Source organism: Bubalus kerabau, chromosome 21, assembly GCF_029407905.1.
Source record: "Bubalus kerabau isolate K-KA32 ecotype Philippines breed swamp buffalo chromosome 21, PCC_UOA_SB_1v2, whole genome shotgun sequence".
Classification (NCBI taxonomy): Eukaryota; Metazoa; Chordata; class Mammalia; order Artiodactyla; family Bovidae; genus Bubalus; species Bubalus kerabau.
In genome coordinates this window covers 42,294,295-42,314,216 of record NC_073644.1, presented here as the reverse complement: position 1 = coordinate 42,314,216, position 19,922 = coordinate 42,294,295, and the positions used below count along the sequence as shown (strand labels likewise).

At 41.9% G+C, this 19,922-nt stretch overlaps 1 long non-coding RNA gene across 1 annotated transcript in view; it reads right to left on the bottom strand.

The window, feature by feature from the left end:
• Window positions 1-13,958, bottom strand: part of LOC129635944 (uncharacterized) — a 30,823-nt gene extending 16,865 nt beyond the window's left edge. The window contains exons 1-2 of the long non-coding RNA XR_008706553.1: window positions 13,782-13,958; window positions 1,160-1,467 (exon numbers count right to left, since the gene is read on the bottom strand). This is a non-coding gene — a long non-coding RNA (uncharacterized LOC129635944). The remainder of the gene's footprint in view (window positions 1-1,159; window positions 1,468-13,781) is intronic.
• Window positions 13,959-19,922: the final 5,964 nt, after the last annotated feature.

Here is a 19,922-nt window from a genome sequence, read left to right as displayed (position 1 = left end):
GAGGACACAAACTGTATAATCCCACTTCCATGAGGGACCTACAGTCATCAGATTCATAGAAATGGAAAGTAGAATGGTGGTCGCTAGGGCTGGGGGCTGGGGAGGAGGGCTGGGGAGCAGGGCCTGGGGAGTAATTTAATGGGTGCAGTTTCAGTGTTCAGCAAGATGAACTGTTGAAGACTGGTTGTCAACAATGCGAATGTACTTGTGCTACTGAACTGTACATTTTTAAATGGTTATAATGGAAAATTTTATATGATTTGTTTTCTACCACAATGAAAAAAAAGCCTCATCAGAGAAATTGAATCAGATTGTGAGAGTCTAAGGTGCTCACTTCTAATGCTCTGCCAATAAGAATTGGGTTTAAAACTGAGGACAGACCTGAAGCATTCAACTATGTAAAGGATGTGTGAGTGGTTAAGAAATCTGTGTCGAGGGTGATGTTGGTGACTCTGGGAGGGAGGAAATGGTGATTTTCAGGTGACACCCAAGTAGAATCGGACGGCGGGCTTCAGGGAAGGGCTCTGAGAAGGCCGCCCTGCCCCAGGGCACCCCCAGGACTGCCTTCTGTTCAAGAGATTCAGCTCAGTCAAGTGACTGCTGGCGGATTCATTTTGATATTTGGCAAAACTAATACAATATTGTAAAGTTTAAAAATAAAATAAAATTTAAAAAAAATGCAATCTCCCTGGAAATGTTTATCGATAAATTCCAAAACCGTGAAAGCAACACACTGGCCTTCTCTTCGGGTTTCCCAACTTGTGTCCACTCTCCAAGTCTGCACCGGACACCCCATGCTTTGAACTCCCATCCCCCCAGCTCTTCCTTCAGAACACTTAAAGGCATGTGATTTACAAACTATAGTGGTAACTGTTTTCATTAATCTACTTTTGGCTGCACTGTGTCTTTGTTGCTGCTCTCAGACTTTCTCTAATTGAGACAAGCAGGGGTTACTCTTTAGTTGCAAAACACTGGCTTCTCACTGTGGTGGCTTCTCCTGTTGGAAGCCTGGGCTCTAGGGCATGGGCTCAGTGGTTGCAGTACTTGGGCTGAGTTGCTCTGCTGCCTGTGGGATCTTAGTTCCCCAGCCAGGGATCACACCCATGTCCCCTGCAATGGCAGACAGATTTTTACCACTAGACCACTAGCAAAATCCTACCAGCTGCAGTTCTTTGCTTGTATCTGTCCACCCCGGCTCCCTGGAGGCAGGCATGTTTCCTCCGATCTTCTTGTGACTCAGCATCTGGAGCAGGCTCACAGGAACCAATTCTCAAATGTCTGGGTCAGTCAGCAAGCAGTTGAGAAGACCAGTGGGTCTGGAAAGCTCAGCAGGGTGGTGGTTAAGCCAAGATGTTGAAGTATCACTAAAGTTCTCCTTTGTATCTTCTCGGTAGCTATAAAAATGGACTATTCTCCACGATTCTGATGCCAACATGATGTGAAGGGCTCCTACAGGAAGCACTGAAGCTGTAAAATCAATCTAAGGATTACATTCCCAACTTTTAAGACAAGGTACATTTTTAAAAGCAGACCTATGAATCTTGCATATTTCAATCCTAACTCCTTAGTAGCTACAAATAAAACACTGTAAACCTTTCCTTGTGGATGCTTAATGAGAATCAGCACTAAAGATACAGATAGAAACAACTGTGTCTTTCAGTATTTCAGCAGAATGTAGTCAGTGTGTATATGAATATATATTTCCAAAATACTTTTTTGCCAGGAGACTTAATACTGGACAATTAAATATTCTATTTGCTCCTGTGGAAATTAAAGTGACAAATAATAATCCTTTGTGAAATCTCCTTGTGACTGCCCATGTCCTGTAGATTTTCTCTGTAGAAAAGAATTTTTTAAAAAAAATAAATATATGATAACTGAATTGCTTTGCTGTACACCTGAAACACAACATTGTAAATCAACTGTACTCCAATATAAAACACAAATTAAAAAATACTTTTAAAGAGAGACATTTAATTTTAAAAAGAAAAGAAATTACAAGGACAGATGTTGAACTGAGGCTGTTCTGGGGCTGAGAGTTCATATTCTGCATCAGTGTTGTAAGTTACAATATGACAGATCCAGTGAACCTCTTAAGACTGCAACTAGGCCCACAACTGGAGCCAAAATTTATTCCCCGCCAGCTTCCACCATAGAAAAGCAAGACAAACTAATGATTTATTGTATTACAAGTGATTTTAACAGAAAGGTTTTCCTTTTTTTCTCCTATGAAAAATCAATTCTAAAAGTCTTTGTCTAAGGTTGAAAGGTTATAAAGCCATCTGAAAAGTCATTACCTTATTTTGGAAGTTGGAAATTGAGATGTTTAAAATAATGTATTCAGTAGAAACTGGGAAAAATTGACTTCTCCACTTTCATCTTTTGTACAACATAAAATGTCCAAGGATTTAACAAAAATTACATGAACCTAAAATTCTCCTCTAATGAGGAAGAAGCCAACCAATCTCTCTTTATTTCATGTACAGTGTAAGAACTTTCCTGATGGCTCAATGGTAAAGAATCTGCCTGCCAATGCAGGAGACTTGGATTCGATCCCTGGTTCAGGAAGATCCCCTGGAGAAGGAAATGGCAAACCACTCCAATATTCTTGCCTGGAGAATCCCATGGACAAAGGAGCCTGGTGGACTACAGTCCGTGGGGTCACAAAGAGTCAGACACAATGATGAAACAACATGTCACTTCAACACCATGGTGACATTTCAGATAAATTTCTGATTGAATGACATAAAATAGTTGGATTTTTTGCCTATCAATTGGCTTCATCCTTAATAGACATGTCTCCTTTTTCCCCAAAATTCAAAAGTAAGGACTTTCTGCTCCTTCCTATTATCACATGGTTCCATTAAAGTTTGTCTAACTATGAGACCCCAGGTGGTAAAGCTTCCACTTTGAAAGAAGATCAAGAACAAAGTTGGCAGTGCTCTGCCTGGAATATCATAATTTGATAGCATAATATAAGACTTTCCAGCCTGGTATTTAAAAAAATGAAAGCCAACATCTGCTCTCCTTGGGGTCTAAGCTAATTATTCTTAACTCAGCAAAACTACCTTTTCATTTCTCTTCCTAGATAGCTAGTTTTTGTAACTGACAAGGAACACTCAGAGCACGATTTGGAAGGCAACGATTTCTTGATTGACGCTAATGATTTCCAGATGTCTAGTGTCTCTGCTCTTCTTGATGTAGCATTTTAATATTTGCTTCAGTCTCTTTAGGTTTTTAACACCAAAGTTCTTCTGTCATGAAGCAATCACAAAAATTAATAGCATTGACTTCAAGTACTGGCATCTAAGTTGAAAGCAGGATGGTAGGAATGTAACTCATAGTTAGGTGGAACATGGAATAAAAGAACACAAAGATCATCTTTATGAAAAAAGTTCTCCCTTGACAGAATGGTGGTTCCTCAAAAAAAATTTTTTTAATAGAATTCCTATATAATCCAGCCATTCCATTTCTCCATATACCAGCATCCCTGGGAGATATTGCAGTTTTGTTACAGATCTCCACAACAAAGTGAGTGTCATGACAAAGTGAGTCACACAAACTTTTGGTTTTCTGGTTCATGTAAAAGTTACGCTTACAGGGCTTCCCTGGTGGCTCAGTGGTAAAGAATCCACCTGCCCATGAAGGAGCCACAGGTTCAATCCCTGGTCTGGGAAGATCGTAATTTGATAGCATAATATACTATCAGATATACCAGATCAATCTACTGGTCTGGCCAGTAGAAGGGTGGTTGCCAGGGGCTAAGGAGAGAGAAGAGTGGGAAGTTATTGTTTACTGGAGATAGGGCTTCAGTTTTGCAAAATGAAAAGAGTTTGGAGAAAGACAGCGGTGACGGTTACACAGCAATGTGAAAGTACCTAATACCACGAAGCTGAGCGTTTAAGAAGGGCCAAGATGGTATGTCACCTTGGCATGATGGATGAAGTTGTACCATTCCAAGGGAGCATCTCTGCAAGGCATGCTGGGATGGAAGCAGAAGGCTGGTGGAGGAGGAAGCAGGGCTGATTTCACGTGGGTCGGGGGTGTATAATATAATCTGGGTTTATCCCTGGCCAAGGTGGTTGCACAGTGCAAATCACAAAGCTCAAACACAGGTATAGAAAACTTAACTTTGACTCACGGTGTCAACATACAAAGAGAATAATAAAAAGAGAGTGGGACAGGGTAGCCCAAGTCTCGCTGTGATAGATAGCCCCAAAGTTGGCAGGAGGCAGACAGAGTCTCCAGCTGGTGGTTTGAGCAGGGCAAAACCTTTAGGAAGGAATCAGTACTTATCAGAGCCCCTCCAGGACAGCTGGGGTTAATAGCTTTGTAGGAGCCAAATGGAAACCAGGAACCAAAACAGAAGCTCCAGCAGTTAGTATTGTGAGTGTCTGTCTGCTTGACATTCCTTATTTCACTTCTCCTCACACCATTAGTAACAGCATCTCTTATGTTGCACTTTGTGCCACGCAGAGGTAACAAGTTTTCCATAGACTAACTCATTTAATACACAACCTGTGAGGTTTAAGTCCTATCCTTGGAAGGAAAGTTATGACCAACCTAGATAGCATATTCAAAAGCAGAGACATTACTTTGTCAACAAAGGTCCGTCTAGTCAAGGCTATGGTTTTTCCAGTGGTCATGTGTGGATGTGAGAGTTGGACTGTGAAGAAGGCTGAGCGCCGAAGAATTGATGCTTTTGAACTGTGTTGGAGAAGACTCTTGAGAGTCTCTTGGACTGCAAGGAGATCCAACCAGTCCATTCTGAAGGAGATCAGCCCTGGGATTTCTTTGGAAGGAATGATGCGAAAGCTGAAACTCCAGTACTTTGGCCACCTCATGCGAAGAGTTGACTCATTGGAAAAGACTCTGATGCTGGGAGGGATTGGAGGCAGGAGGGAAGGGGATGACAGAGGATGAGATGGCTGAATGGCATCACTGACTCGATGGATGTGAGTCTGGGTGAACTCCGGGAGTTGGTGATGGACAGGGAGGCCTGGAATGCTGCGATTCATGGGGTCGCAAAGAGTCAAACACAACTGAGTGATTGAACTGAACTGAACTGAACACTGTTTTACAGATGGGAAAACTGAGGCACAAACAGCCCATAATCTCATAAGTCAGAGGATAGAAACTGAACTATATCACAGATAGATAAACTGAGCCCTGAGGTGGAGGGGAGAGAAGTGACCCAGGAATGAGCAGGCCTGAGCTTCAAAGCTGGGAGTCTGATTGCAGAGGCTGGATGGTAATCGTTGGGATTACCAGCTCCCAGGTGAACTCCAAGGAGGCTTAGAAAACAGTGCCAGCTCAGTGTGAGCAGGAGTCCCTCGCAGGGCTCCCCTAGGATCAGGCTGATGGACCGAAAACAAATCCCAGACTCACCCCCTCTTCCCTCAAGGTTCTCTTCTCTCTCCATCTCCTCCCCTTCCCCACTCCCCAACTCCAATGGTTTAGAGATGACCTGATGAGATCAAGATTGGCCCCGGGTCTGCACAGGCTCAGCAGGCCACGTGGAGCCAGAGAGAGGAAGCTCACCGTTGGTCACTGTTAGCACACACACACAGGGAAGCGTCATGGCCCACGTTCTTATATATGATAACATTTATGAGCTGTGCTGAGCGCCGAAGAATTGATGCCTTTGAACTGTGGTGTTGGAGAAGATTCTTGAGAGTCCCTTGGACAGCAAGGAGATCCAACCAGTCCATTCTAAAGGAGATCAGTGCTGGGTGTTCTTTGGAAGGAATGATGCTAAAGCTGAAACTCCAATACTTTGGCCACCTCATGCGAAGAGTTGACTCATTGGTAAAGACTCTGATGCTGGGAGGGATTGGGGGCAGCAGGAGAAGGGGACGACAGAGGATGAGATGGCTGGATGGCATCACCGACTCAATGGACGTGAGTTTGAGTGAACTCCAGGAGTTGGTGATGGACAGGGAGGCCTGGCGTGCTGCGGTTCATGGGGTCGCAAGGAATTGGACACGACTGAGCGACTGAACTGAACTGAACAACAACACAAATTGGCAATTTCACTTTGAGTCCCTTTCCCCCTTAACGTTGTATTCCCTCTGGTCCAGAAACAGTTCTCCTTCCAGAAAAGGACCACTTTGAGGCTGACAGTGTCATCAATTTTATTCTATTCACAAATGGTCCAGCTTTAAGCATACATTCATCCAGCTCACTTCAGAGCATGGGTCAGAATCGAATATGCTAGATCTTGCTCCAAAATAATTTCGAACACTCCATCATGTCCCTTTCAATCTAATGAAAAGAGATGATAGTTCTCTGGAACCCAGATTTTTGGCCCATTCTGTGTGATGAGACCTCGTCACTGCCATAGAATTTAAGTTCAAGGGGAGAGTTATGGAAAAGACATAATGCATGATGAGCGTAAAAAGAACAGTGAAGTGTCCTGGTTTCCTTCATCCCTCTATGGGCTATGGGGATCAAATCCCCAAGAAAGTGTGATCTAAACCCTCTAATACTGTGCTTGCGATTCCATTTAAACATAAAATGAGCTCAACATAGAGTTGTAACCATGCTTAATAGCAGAGAGAAATATCTACTTTAAATATTTTGTTGTTATTTTAGTTGCCAAGTCATGTCGAACACTTCTGTGACTCCATAGACTGTAGCCTGTCAGGCTCCTCTGTCCATGGGATTTCCCAGACAAGAATACTGGAGTGGGTAGCCATTTCCTACTGCAAGGGATCCTCCCAACCTAGGGATCAAACCTGCGTCTCCTGCACTGCAGGCAAATGAATGATATACAGCAGTTTAAAAATGTACATTATTCTCCTCCCCTGTAGCTCATACATATTGTTTTAAAAATTAAAAATGGCTGCATAAGTATCATAATTGTATTGTTTATGTGACTGATTACAGAAAAACAAGATATACTTTGTCACAGATGTTGTCTACAGATAACTATTAACCATTGAGCAATTGAAATCAGGCTCGTGGGCTGAAAGCTATTAATTAATCTATTAGTTAATTCAACTTTAAAAGATTGCAAGGAGATTTTAATAGAAGTTTATATAACATCTCTGAGCACTAGTATTCCATTTCTCCTGATAACAAACTTCTCAGACACTCTTAATATTGGAAAATCAAAGATTGCTGGGGAAAATTCTGCAGGCGAAGAAAAACTTATAGGGTAAAATTTTCTGATATTATAAAATACTTAAAAGCTATATTATTTCATACTCATGAAATTTTGGAATTATCTATATTCCCAATCTTTTCAATCATCTTAGCCTCAGAATATTTTCTAACTACCCTGCACTCAAAACCTAATTCACCCATTTCTCAAGCATAGAATGAATATAAAAGATCTCAATTTTTATGCCACTGGGGAAGAGTGTTTTCAGGCATGATCATTTGCGTTGATGACTCTGTTCTGGTGCTCTGTAATGAGAGCAATAAGAATTAAATTTTTTGAACGTCAGGGCATCATTATGGTTCCAAGATTACCCTCCTTCTCTGTTTCCTGGTTTGCACTTGACTATTCAAATGGAATAAGGAACTAAACTCACCAACTCATGGAGCTGGTTCTTAAATTCAAAAAGCTTCCATGGAGAATGCTGTTCTACAGATGTTTAAAGTGAGAATAAGATGCTGACTCCAGAGGAGAAGATACACGGGATCTAGGTCAAGAGTGGATGCTCACCTGCATTTTTCACAAGGGCCTTTTCTACCTCTCCTGCTTCTGTCTGATGGTGATCCAGCTCCTGAGAAGTCTATTTTAGCACCCCGCCATTGTGGCAAGAGCTCTCTCAATAAGCAGAACAGAGGTAGCTACAGTGGTAACACGATTTCAACCAGAAACTAGATTTGCCTCCAGGGAGTGAAGGCAGCTCTGTGCATATTAAATTCTGTATGTGGCTGAAATCTGCTTCTCATTTACTGGGTTTGAAAGCAAATAAAATGCATGTTTGGATTTTTAGATCCTTTATCTGTCATCAGAAGAATATTTTCCTGTGCCTTATGTAATTCTTTCAAAGATGACACCAAGAATAACCTGCAAAACTTACGCTCTTAAACTTATGAAACTGAAAATTGGTTCAGTTTCAGCCAAATATAGCAGATAGCATTGCAGCATCTGTCTTTCATGTCCTGAAATATTCCAAGTTTGACTTCAGTAAAAGAGTAAACATTTTTCTTTCTATTATTTCCTTACTTGTGAGCAACTATTTATTATGGTTCTTATTAGTGACACTTTCCTCTGGGGTGGGGAAGGGGGCTAGAAGATGTTCATAGAATCTTCTTTGGAGCCTTTTAAAAATACAGGTGCCAACCACATATATATAGTCAACTGATCTTTGATAAAGGAGCAAAGGCAATACAATGCAACAAAGATGGTCTTTCCAACAAATGGTGCTAGACACTCATGAGTGTCATGAGTCCAGACATAGACCTCATACCCACCACAAAAATTAACTCAAAATGGATCACAGACCTAAATGTAGAAGACAAAACTATAAACTCCTTTGTGTTGTTTTTGTTCAATCACTAAATCATGTCCGACTGCGACCCCATGGACTGCAGCACACCAGGCTTCCCTGTCTCTCACTGTCGCCCGGAGTTTGCTCAAACTCATGTCAATTGAGTCAGTGCCCTAAAAGATAACAAATAAAAAAACCGAAATGACCTTGGGTATGACAATGACTTTTCAGATACTATACCAAAGGCAAAATTCATCAAAGAAATAATAGATAAGCTGGGACTTCCCTGGCGGTCCAGGGGCTAAGCCTCCACCTCCCAATGCAGGGGGCCTGGATTTGATCCCTGGGCAGAGACCTAGATTCCACATGCTGCAACTAAGCATTTGCCTGCTGAAACTAAAGATTCCACATGCCACAAGAAAGATGGAAGATCCCACATGCTACAGCTAAGACCCAGCGCAACCAAATAAGTAATAAATAAATAGTTTAAAAACTGCTCTGTGGAAGACAATAGCCAAAGAATGAGAAAACAAGCCACAGGCTGGAATAAAATATTTGCAAAAGGCACACCTGATAAAGGACTCTTATCCACATATACGCAGAATGCTTAAAGCTCAACAATAAGAAAACAACTCAGTTAAAAAGTGAGCCAAAAGTCTTAACAAACACCTGACCAAAGAACATATATGATGGCAAATGGGCATTAAAAAAAAATGGTTCACATAATATTTTGTCAGGGAAATGCAAATTAAAACAAGGTACCACTACACACCTATTGCTGCTGCTGCTGCTGTTAAGTCGCTCCAGTCGTGTCCGACTCTGTGCGACCCCACAGACCGCAGCCCACCAGGCTCCCCCGTCTCTGGGATTCTCCAGGCAAGAACACTGGAGTGGGCTGCCATTTCCTTCTCCAATACATGAAAGTGAAAAGTCAAAGTGAAGTCGCTCAGTTGTGTCTGACTCTCAGCGACCCCATGGACTGCAGCCCACCAGGCTCATCCGTCCATGGAATTTTCCAGGCAAGAGTACTGGAGTGGGGTACCAATGCCTTTTAGAAGGGCCCAAATCCAGAACTGATGACACCAAATGCTGGCAAGGGTGTGGAACAACAGGAACTCGTGTTTACTGACAGCAGGAATGCAAAATGGTACAGCCACACTGGAAGAGAGTTTGGCCATTTCTTACAACTCTAAACATGCTCTTTTACATACTATCCAGCAATCTCATTCCTTGATATTTACCCAAAGAAGTTGAAAACTTATGTCTATATGAAAGCTTACACATGGATGTTTAAAGCAACTTTATTCATAATTGCCAACACTTGGAAGCCACCAAGTGAAAGTGAAAGTGAAAGTGTTCGTCTCTCAGTCGTGTCCGACTCTTGGCGACCCCGTGAACTGTAGCCCATCAGGCTTCTCTGTCCATGGGATTCTCCAGGCAAGAATACTGGAGTGGGTAGCCATTTCTATCTCCATCTTCCCAACCCAGGGGTTGAAGCCAGGTCTCCCACATTGCAGGCAGATTCTTTACCATCTGAGACACCAGGGAAACCCACCAAGATGTCCGTCAGTTGGTGAATGAATAAATAAACTGTGGTCCATTCAGACAATGGAATAGTATTCCTCACTATCAAGCCACAAAAAAAGCACGAGGAATCTTAAACGCATATTACAAAGTGAAAGAAGCCAATCTGAAAAGGTTATATACTGAATGAGTCCAGCTATATGACAAAACTACAGAGACAGTCAAAAAAAATCTCATGATTGCCTGGTGGGGGCAGGGGGTGGTAGGGATGAGCAAATGGCGCACAGAAGAGTTTTAGGACAGTGAAAATACTCTGCATGATATTATAAGGATGGTACATGCCATTATATTAGGTTGGCCAAAAGGTTCATTCAGGTTTTTCCACCCCATTTGTTTGTACATTTCCAATACGTACTGCATTGTTTTTGTAGTACATTTGTCTAATCCCATAGAATAGGTACTTTGGCCACCTCATGCGAAGAGTTGACTCATTGGAAAAGACTCTGATGCTGGGAGGGATTGGGGGCAGGAGGAGAAGGGGACGACAGAGGATGAGATGGCTGGATGGCATCACCGAGTCAATGGACATGAGTTTGAGTGAACTCCGGGAGTTGGTGATGGACAGGGAGGCCTGGCGTGCTGCGATTCACGGGGTCACAAAGAGTCAGACACGACTGAGCGACTGAACTGAACTGAAGAGTGAACCTTAATGGCAACTGTGGACTTCAGTTAATAATGACCTGTCAATGTAGGGTTATCAACCACAGCCAAGGTACCACTGTGGTGGGAATGCTGATAGGGGGCAGGCTGTGCATGTGAGGGGGCAGGGATACAGGAACCTCTGTGCCCTTCCCCTCCATATTGCCATGAACCTAGTCTAAAAAAATAAAATTTAATATAAATTTTTAATAAATTAAAAAACCCGCCAACAACAGATGTTCAAATTCTGACTTGAGTTTTAGTGCACCCATGTTTCTGACAGTAGGCCAGGGGTGGGGGTCCCACCTGTGAATTTGAAAAAAGACTCCTCATAATTGTGATGAGCCTCTTAGTTGAAATCATTGGCATTGTAAAGTACTAAACAGATTGCATTTAATAATGAGACTTTTTAAACCTTTCCGGGCATGCTCAGTCACTTCAGTCATGTTCAACTCTTGGCAACCTCATGGACTGTAGCCCACCAGGCTCCTCTGTCCATGGGATTCTCCCAGCAAGAATACTGGGAGTGGGTTGCCATTTCCTCCTCCAGGAAATCTTCCCAATCTTTAGCATGGGTATTAAGTGATGGGGGATGGCAGAGGAAATAATAAGATTATATTTTACTCCTTCTGAGTAAATTATGTCTCTTCTGCTGGTAAGTGAAAACAAGCAACAATGTGAGAATTCTATTACCATCACAGATCTGCTACCTTAAATTTTTCGCATGAAGTGTGATACCATTTTTTAAAGCCCAATACAGCTTTTCAGTATATCGACTGAGTAAAGTCTTTTCACTTGTCTCCCCAAAGCCTATTTTCCAATTTCTGATTCTGTTTGCAGTTTGGACACACAATATAATCTTAAAATCTCTTTACAAACTGTTTCCAGGTTCTCTGAACAGGACCCTGGAGAAATGGTACAGAACATGCATGCATCATAAGCTCTATACGGTAGAGATTTTCTTTTTAATTCTATATAACATCATTGGGTTTGGAAGCAGTTGCTTTAAAAGAAATATGTTTTCCTTCTCGCATCTTAAATGAATAATGCTTAGAAGCTGTCTAAGATGCTTACAGATCTGGGGAAACAGGAATCATAGGTGACTTAAGCTTCTCAACGGTATAGACATTTTTGAAAGCAGAATAGGTAATTTAACTTTCAGAGATGCTGAAGTGTGGCAGACTGCCCCAGTCACCCCTCCTCCTGAAACCTATACACAAACACAGAAAGTAGAATACTTTAGAGGATCACAGTGAAGATGAAACCTATAAAATGAGCTTCCTGTACAGACATAATAATAGGAGATCACAAAGTATGTATTGTCTACTTGGGTCCTATTAGAGGATTAGTATGCTAAGAAAATATTTGTCAGAACTCTCAATCCTTACAGCATCAAGGTGAATTGAAATGTGCAATCCTCTGCAAAGAAAACTCTTTATTATATTTGATGTTTTTCAGAGGAGCTAGTGGTAAACAACCCACCTGCCAAGGCAGGAGACAGAAATGGGTTCGATCCCTGAGTCAGGAAGATCTCCTGGAAGAGAACATGGCAACCCAACTCCAGTATTCTTGCCTGGAGAATCCCAAGGACAGAGGAAGAAGACTGTCTCTGAATTTGCTCTGCCTCCTTCCATGGTCCCTGGGGAAAGTAAAGGCTTACTAAACACCTCGTACATCCAACCACACACACAAACACACAACCTTGACCTGACTTCCTCCTCCCCCTGAGCCCCCACCACGAAATCCAGGGCATACACATGGAGACACAGGATGAATAAGGATATAAGACCCAAGTGATGAGCAGCTTGATGCTTAAATGGGAAAATTGGATTTTATCCTAGAAGCAAGTTACAGCCACTAAAAGTTTATGAGCAGTGGAATCATATGATCTAAATGATGTTTGAGGAATATTCCTCCTATGGTGGATGATGGGGAAATTCATGAAACTGTACCTTGTTACTATGATCTTCTAAAACACAACAGCAAAATAATCAAGGGAGCGATGTGGAATTACCACATTTCAAGTCGCCTCAGGCACCACTAAGAGATTTCAGCCTCTGAATGATAATACTGATGTTAGCAGTACATAGTTAAAACTTCCTGAGCTCTAAACAAACCCTCACATATACAGTCAAATGATTTTCCACAGTGATGCTAAGACCATTCAGTGGGAAAAAGGACAGTCTTTTCAACAAATGATACTGAGAAAATCAGAAATCCACATACAGAAGAATGAAGTTAGACCCTTACCTAACACCACATACAAAAACTAACTTAAAATGGATCAAGGATCTAAACCTAAGGTGCTAAGGCTATAAAACTATTAACTAGGAAATGCGGGGGAAAGTTTTGTTACATTGGATTTAGCAGTGATTTCTTGGATATGATACAAAAAGCACATTTAAATATGACACCCAAAATACACTTAAAATGATGTAGATGATACATTTTATATTATGCATAATTTTATCACTTTTTTAATTTTTAAAGAAAAATCTTTGAAGATTATATCTTTTAGCATCAGCTTTGACTTGTAAGGGCTTCCCAGGCAGCTCAGTGGTAAAGAGTCTGCCTGCCAATGCAGAAGATGAGGGTTCAATCCCTGAGTCAGGAAGGTCCCCTGGAGAAAGAAATGGCAAGCCACTCAAGTATTTTTGCCTGGGAAATCCCATGGACAGAGGAGCCTTCAGTCCACGGAGTCACAAAGAATTGGACATGACTTAGTGACTAAACAGCAACAACAATATGTAACATATACAGATTGACTTGTAAACAAAATCTCTGTATCAGAACACATTCTGTGTTTGACCCGAGGGTACGAGTTAGAAACAATGCTGAGGAATCCACTGTAAATAACATAACTACACAGAAATATCCAGTCACCCAGTCACCCACACAGAAGGATCTAGGAAGAGAGGGCTGGGCCCTGCTTGACTTTCTTCCCACAGAACCAAAGAGAAACTCTAAGATTACTTGCTGATGAAAACCAAAACTTTGCTGTAACTCTTTCATGTGAGAAAGAAGTTTATGTGCATTTCTCTTTTTTTTTACTTTTCCACACATAAGAATCAGCAGCAAAGCTCAGATCCAGGAAAAAAACAATATACCAACCTTTCCCTTTGCCATGAAATACCATCACCATTGCATTTTCTTCAGCTGATGGAAAGAGAGTTAACTGCAAAGCCAAGAACGCAAGCCTATATACCTCAGAGGGACATCTGGGACCCTTTTCTAGAGCAGCAGTTCTCAAGGACTGCCGAGACTTGCAACACTGGTATTGCCTGAGATCTTATCAGTAAGCCCCAGGCACCTATGTTTTAATAAGCCCTGATGAAGTTCAAGAACCTGTCAAGTATGAATGTCATTACCACTCATGCAATAGGAACCCCAGGAAGACAAAAGGGGTGGGGTGGGGGTGGGGCAGGATTTTCAAAGCATGAATGAAAATGAACTGTTGACTTCTGAATGGTTGATTGAAATAAAGAAATAGAAAATTAAACCAATAGAAAATTAATATCCATTTTTCTACAAAGAGCATCTAATCCAATTAATATTTATAGTTTGTTTTTTTAATTGAAATCAATTTTTATTAAAAGTTCTAAAAGAAATGTAGTGAGCACTCAGTATGTTCAAAGGGCTTTTAGGTACACTTTCCCACTGAGTCCTCACATTATTGAGAGAGTCATTTCCTAGGCAGGTTGATAAGGAGTCTAAGGGTCCCCAAGGAGAGAGGGGTCTGGAATTCTCAAGGAGGAAGAAAGGACAAGCTTTTTTTCTTTCTCCACATTCCTTAGGATTATTTAACAATAATGTATCCTGCCTAAGGACAGTCTTTGGATTCAACCTTCTGTTATCTTAAAATGTTAATTATGGGAGTAGACCTGGTCTTTACAAGGATGTATCTTGCCTGAGGACAGTGTTACCTTAAAATGTAAATTATGGGAGTAGGTCTGATGAAGTCTTTACAACCTCCAGACATTCTTTGGATTATATAACCTCATTGTTAACACTAGCAAGCGGGTACTCTTTCTGCCCCCTTCTGATGCCTATGTCAGAAGCTTTCTCTATCTCCTTTATACTTTAATAAAACTTTATTACACAAAAGCTCTGAGCGATCAAGCCTTGTCTCTGGCCCTGGATTGAATTCTTCTCCTCCGGCGGCCAAGCATCCCGGTGTCTCCGTGTGATTCAACAACAACCTTTCATTATCCCACATGGTGGGCACTATTATTCCCATTTTACAGATGAGAAAACAGCCTGAAGAGGTTTTAAAAAAACTTGCCTATAGTCATACAGCTGGAATAAGCAGCAAAGCCTGGATTTAACACTGGGTCTCTCTGATTCAGTCTGGGCTTGCTCAGCATTTGTTGTCGTCTGTTGGGTGGATCTTCCTGGACATTGAACTTGAAGACAGTCTTAGACCCTAACCTGGAATCACGTGTGATTCACCTTGCTCCTTTACCCCATGAACACCATCTGCTTCCACTTTCTTTTTTATTTCTACTGAAAATTCCTCCCTTTCCACCCAGACTTCATTCTGCTGGGCAGTGATTTTTCCTTAATCATGACTTTCAACCAGTCAGAGACTATTCAAAAACTCCTAAATACCAAATCGTTCTTTTCTTAGTGTCCTCCTGTGAATTCTCACCTGCAGAGTGGTTCAGATGCTCTCTCTGGCTACAAACCTTGGTCTGTTATTCCCTTTGCTCTCAAATGCATTCCCTCCTCCCTCGATTGGTCAGTCTCCTCCCAGTCTCAGGAACATTCGATGGTCACCTAGCTCCATTCTTCAGCTCCCATTGCCTTCTGGACTGGAATGCCCTCCTCTCTTTCTTCTGCACATTCAACCCCCTCCCCTGCTCACCTCTTAGCTTGAGCCCACCTTGACCTCTTCCTCCCCTGCCCTCCTTCAGCCCTCACTCTCTGCAGGGGTCTCTCAAGTTCACTAAACAAGAGCCCCCTCAGTAGACCATTTGTACATGCACATTTATAAACTACATTAATGAACAAACCATATGGACGCTGTAAATGTGCATTTCAAAGCATTTGAAAATAGAAATTAAAAACTGATACTTCTGATCTTTTCTTCCTTCATCTTAAAAGATAATCCCCGGGCTCTGACCACATGTGTGACCCCTTTGATGATTCTGCCAGCTTTCCTTGTCCAGTTTGTCATGCATCCCTATTTTATATTCCTTAAAAATATGTTGTATGTTCTTAAGGGGAATAACTCTCTTTTCAGTGACAAAAATGGGATATTACATAGGAGGTGCCCAATTCTTTTTTTTTTGGGGGGGGGTATAGTTGCTTTACAATGTTGTGTTAGTTTCAGGTGTACAACAAAGTGAATCCGCCCATTCTTTGATACAAGTTCACTGATGTCCACTGCACTCAGCTGACATGTTAGGTTTCAAGGCTGCTGGTTATTGTCAGATCATAGCTTCTGGTTGTTGCATAAAATGAGACGTCAGTGGTTTCAGTTTGTCTGACTTCAAAGGGAAGCCAGGCAGTGCCTGAGTCCCATGTCACTTGGCCAGTTCCTGTGAAATTGCGCATTTCCAGAAGAACAGTGTGACTCGCAGCCAGAAAGAGAATCACATATTTCACCAAGTCTTGGCGAATTGAGAAGGGGGTGACCTTTTCGTTTCTTTCCCATATCCTTGCGGCTCTCTCTCTCTTTTCCCTCAGGGCTTCATTGAGATAGAATTGACATAAAACATTGTGTAAGTTGAAGGTGCACTAGATGTTGATTTGATACATTTATATATTGTAAAATAATTACCACCTTAGCATTAGCTGGCATTCCCATTCTGTCACATAATTACCATTTCTTTCTTTGCAACAGGAACATTTAAGACCTACTCTCTTAGCAATATTCAAGAATATACTTCTATTAGCTATAATCTCTGTGCTGTACAATAAATGCCCAGAACCTATTAATCCTATAACTGAAAGCTTATACACTTTGACCAATATCTACCCCTTTCTTTCATCCCCCCAGCCCCTGACTCTATTCTGTTTCTCTGAATTTGGCTTTTTAATATTTCACATATAAGTAAGATCATACAGTATGTCTCCATCTGATGTTTTTCACTTAACATAACGCCCTCACATTTCATCCAAGTTGTCACAATGGGCAGGATTTCTTTCTTTCTCATGGCTGAATAATATTCCATTGTATAAACCCCACCTCTTCTTTATCCATTCATCCACTGATGGACGCTTGGGTTGTTTCCAAGCCTTGGTTATTGTGAGCAATGTTGCAAAGAACAAGAAGGTGCAGATTTCTCTTCCAGATAGTGATTTCATTTCCTTCGGGTAAATAACCGGAAGTGGAATTGCTGGACCATATGGTGCTTCTATTTTTAATTCTTTGAGGAGCCTCCGCACTGTTTTCCCGAGCGGCTGCCCCCACGTGCTTGCCCACCAACAGTGTGCTAGGGTTCCCTCTTCTCCACACCCTCACCAACACGTGTCTGTTCCCTGCCTCTCTTTGAACCCTGTATGGATGTCCCCAGATTACCTGAAGGTCAGGTGTCATTTCCTGAATCACCTAGCAAGATGAAAGTGTACCCTGACCAACATCTAATCAACAATCTAACATTTTACAATCATGCCTTCTCCCTGATAAAAGTTTCAGTTAATCTTTGCTTAGCAAGATAACCTTGGTTGGGAAGAGTGTTATTACTGAGGTGTGCCTTTTTTCTTTATCTTAAAAGTCGTTTCACATCTTTAAATGTAGTCTTATGTTATTAAAAATTCCCTAAACACGTCTCATTTCTTTCTGTTCTCCCCTCCATGTTTTACACCTTTGTTAATTATCTGAGGGATGCAGAAAGTAGCGTCTCTACTTTAAAAGTGATGTTTGCCAATGCTGACAAATTAGATAGTTGCCAAGTGTTCAAAGAGAGGGAGGGAAGATGGGTAGGAATTAAAAAGTCACACCATTCTTAATGAGAAACTGTCTAGCCATTGACATGAGTGACTCATCTGAAGGATTGGCACCCTAATTTAGACACACAATAATCCTGCCAGAGAAGACAAAACTCCACAGCAAGACCTGGCTTCCATATTCCTTGGGGTAAAATGCCAGGGGGTTGCCTGTTTTATTTTCAGGGGAGGCAATGGATGCTTTTATTGGCATCTTGATGAAAGAATCTTACCAACCAATACTGTGATTTTGTACACGACTTTGGAAAGCAGAGTGTGGTCAGGAAGGAGTCACTTTCCTGGTCCCTGGTCTCCCTGTTACAGGCATGATTGTAAAATGTAAGACTGTTGACTAGATGTTGGTCAGGGTGCACCTGTTTACCCTCCAGCCCAACATGATGCAGAGAAGCACAAGGCTCAGCCATGCCTGCAGAATTCTGGGGGTGGTCTCAGGTGGTCAAGATCAAGTTGGGGGCCAAGGTGAGAGTGAAGTCGCTGGTGTTCCCCTGTGCCTAGCCTTCTGGTGATCTGGGGAGTAGAGAGCAGACAGCCATCCTTATCATCAATATCCATGTGGTATTGCTGGATTTCCTGGCTATCTTCCCTTCCATCACCTGCTGAAAAAAGTAGTGAAAGCGTTAGTTGCTCAGTCATGTCTGACTCCTTGTGATTCCATGAACCATAGCCCGCCAGGCTCCTCTGTCCGTAGGATTTTCCAGGCAAGAACACTGGAGTAGGTTGCCATTCCCTTCTCCAAGGGATCATTCCAACCCTGGAATCAAACCTGGGGCCTCCTGCATTGCAGGCAGGTTCTTTACCATCTGAGCCACCAGCGAAGCCCGCTCTCACCTATTAAGCAACTATTATTTCACCTTTTCAAAAATCACCTGGCAAAGCAGATATCAGGATACCATTCTCCAGGTGAGAAATTGAGTTCAGCAGGATGAAATCATTTTTCCAGATTCACACAGCTAGGAAGTAGTAAGTAGACAGTCGAAGGACTTCCCCAGCGGCTCAGTGCTAAAGAATCCGCCTGCAATGCAGGAGACACAGGAGACGCTGGTTTGATCCCTGGGTCAGGAGATCCACTGGAGGAGGGCACAGCAACCCATTCCAGTGTTCTTGCCTGGAGAATCCCATGGACTGAGGAGCCTGGCGGGCTACAGTCCACAGGGTCACAAACAGTCGGACACGACTGAAGCGCAGAGGCTGATCTCGAAACTCAAACCTTTCCATCTCACCGGGCTACTTCTCACCTGCATTACTGAGTGGCTACTCACTGTGTATAAACAGATCTGTGCACACATATCCCCACCCCCATTCGGCCTCACATTAGCCTGATCCATCTAATTCCTAAATCCACCACATTTCCTTGGAGTTGGTTGTTGCTGTGATCGCTCAGTCCCTTCTGGTTCCCCATGGCTTCTCCCTGAAGTCTCCAGCAGCAGCTGAAGAAGGTATTTGTTTGTTTTTTCTGAAATACCATCAGTAGCCCCTCCCCGCCATTTCCTACAGAATGAGTGTCCAAGGGAAAAATTGTTGTCCTTATTTTGATGGCATTTCAGACACAGGGCTCAAATAGCCACAGAGCCCATTAACTTAACTGCAACACAGTGGCAAAAAATAAGAAGTTTTGTTTTCTCTGCATTTTTATCTGCTATTTCTATACTAGCATTCCTTAACTATTACTGAAGATTCTGGTCTTGACAGAGGACTAACTCTGTGAGATGTGGGAGGTGGGAAAAAATAGACTTCATCTAACTATGAGAAAAGGATCTTGAGGGTTTTTTAAAAACCTTTCTTTTCCAAGCACCTTTCCCACCTACATTCCAAGTTAAGAAGAATGTTACCAAATATCTCTTCTTAAAATATGTCCTTTGGAGTCTGTGAAATGGCACTGTTATAAAGAGTATAACAAGCTTTTTTAAAAGGAAAGGGGGAAAAAAGGAGATTTTTTTTCCAGGAGAATGTTTCTCAAAGTATGGTCCTGAAAACCCTGAGTAGTAACTGAGACCCTTCTAGTGGAAACCTTAGAGTTAAAATAACTTTCACAACAAAATCCACACATTATTGCCTTTTTACCCTTATTCTTTCATGAGTACAATCAAGTCTCCTGGGGGCTATTTGGCATGTAGTGACTACCATCTGACAGCTTGTATTCTGATGTATTTTAAAACTGCAATTTGGTACATCCACTATGAAAAACATTGTTCATGATCATCAAAAACTTAAAAATAGAACTACCATACAATCCAGTAATTCCACTTCTGAAAATATATCCAAAGGAAATGAAAACATCAGCTAAAAAAATATCTTCACCCT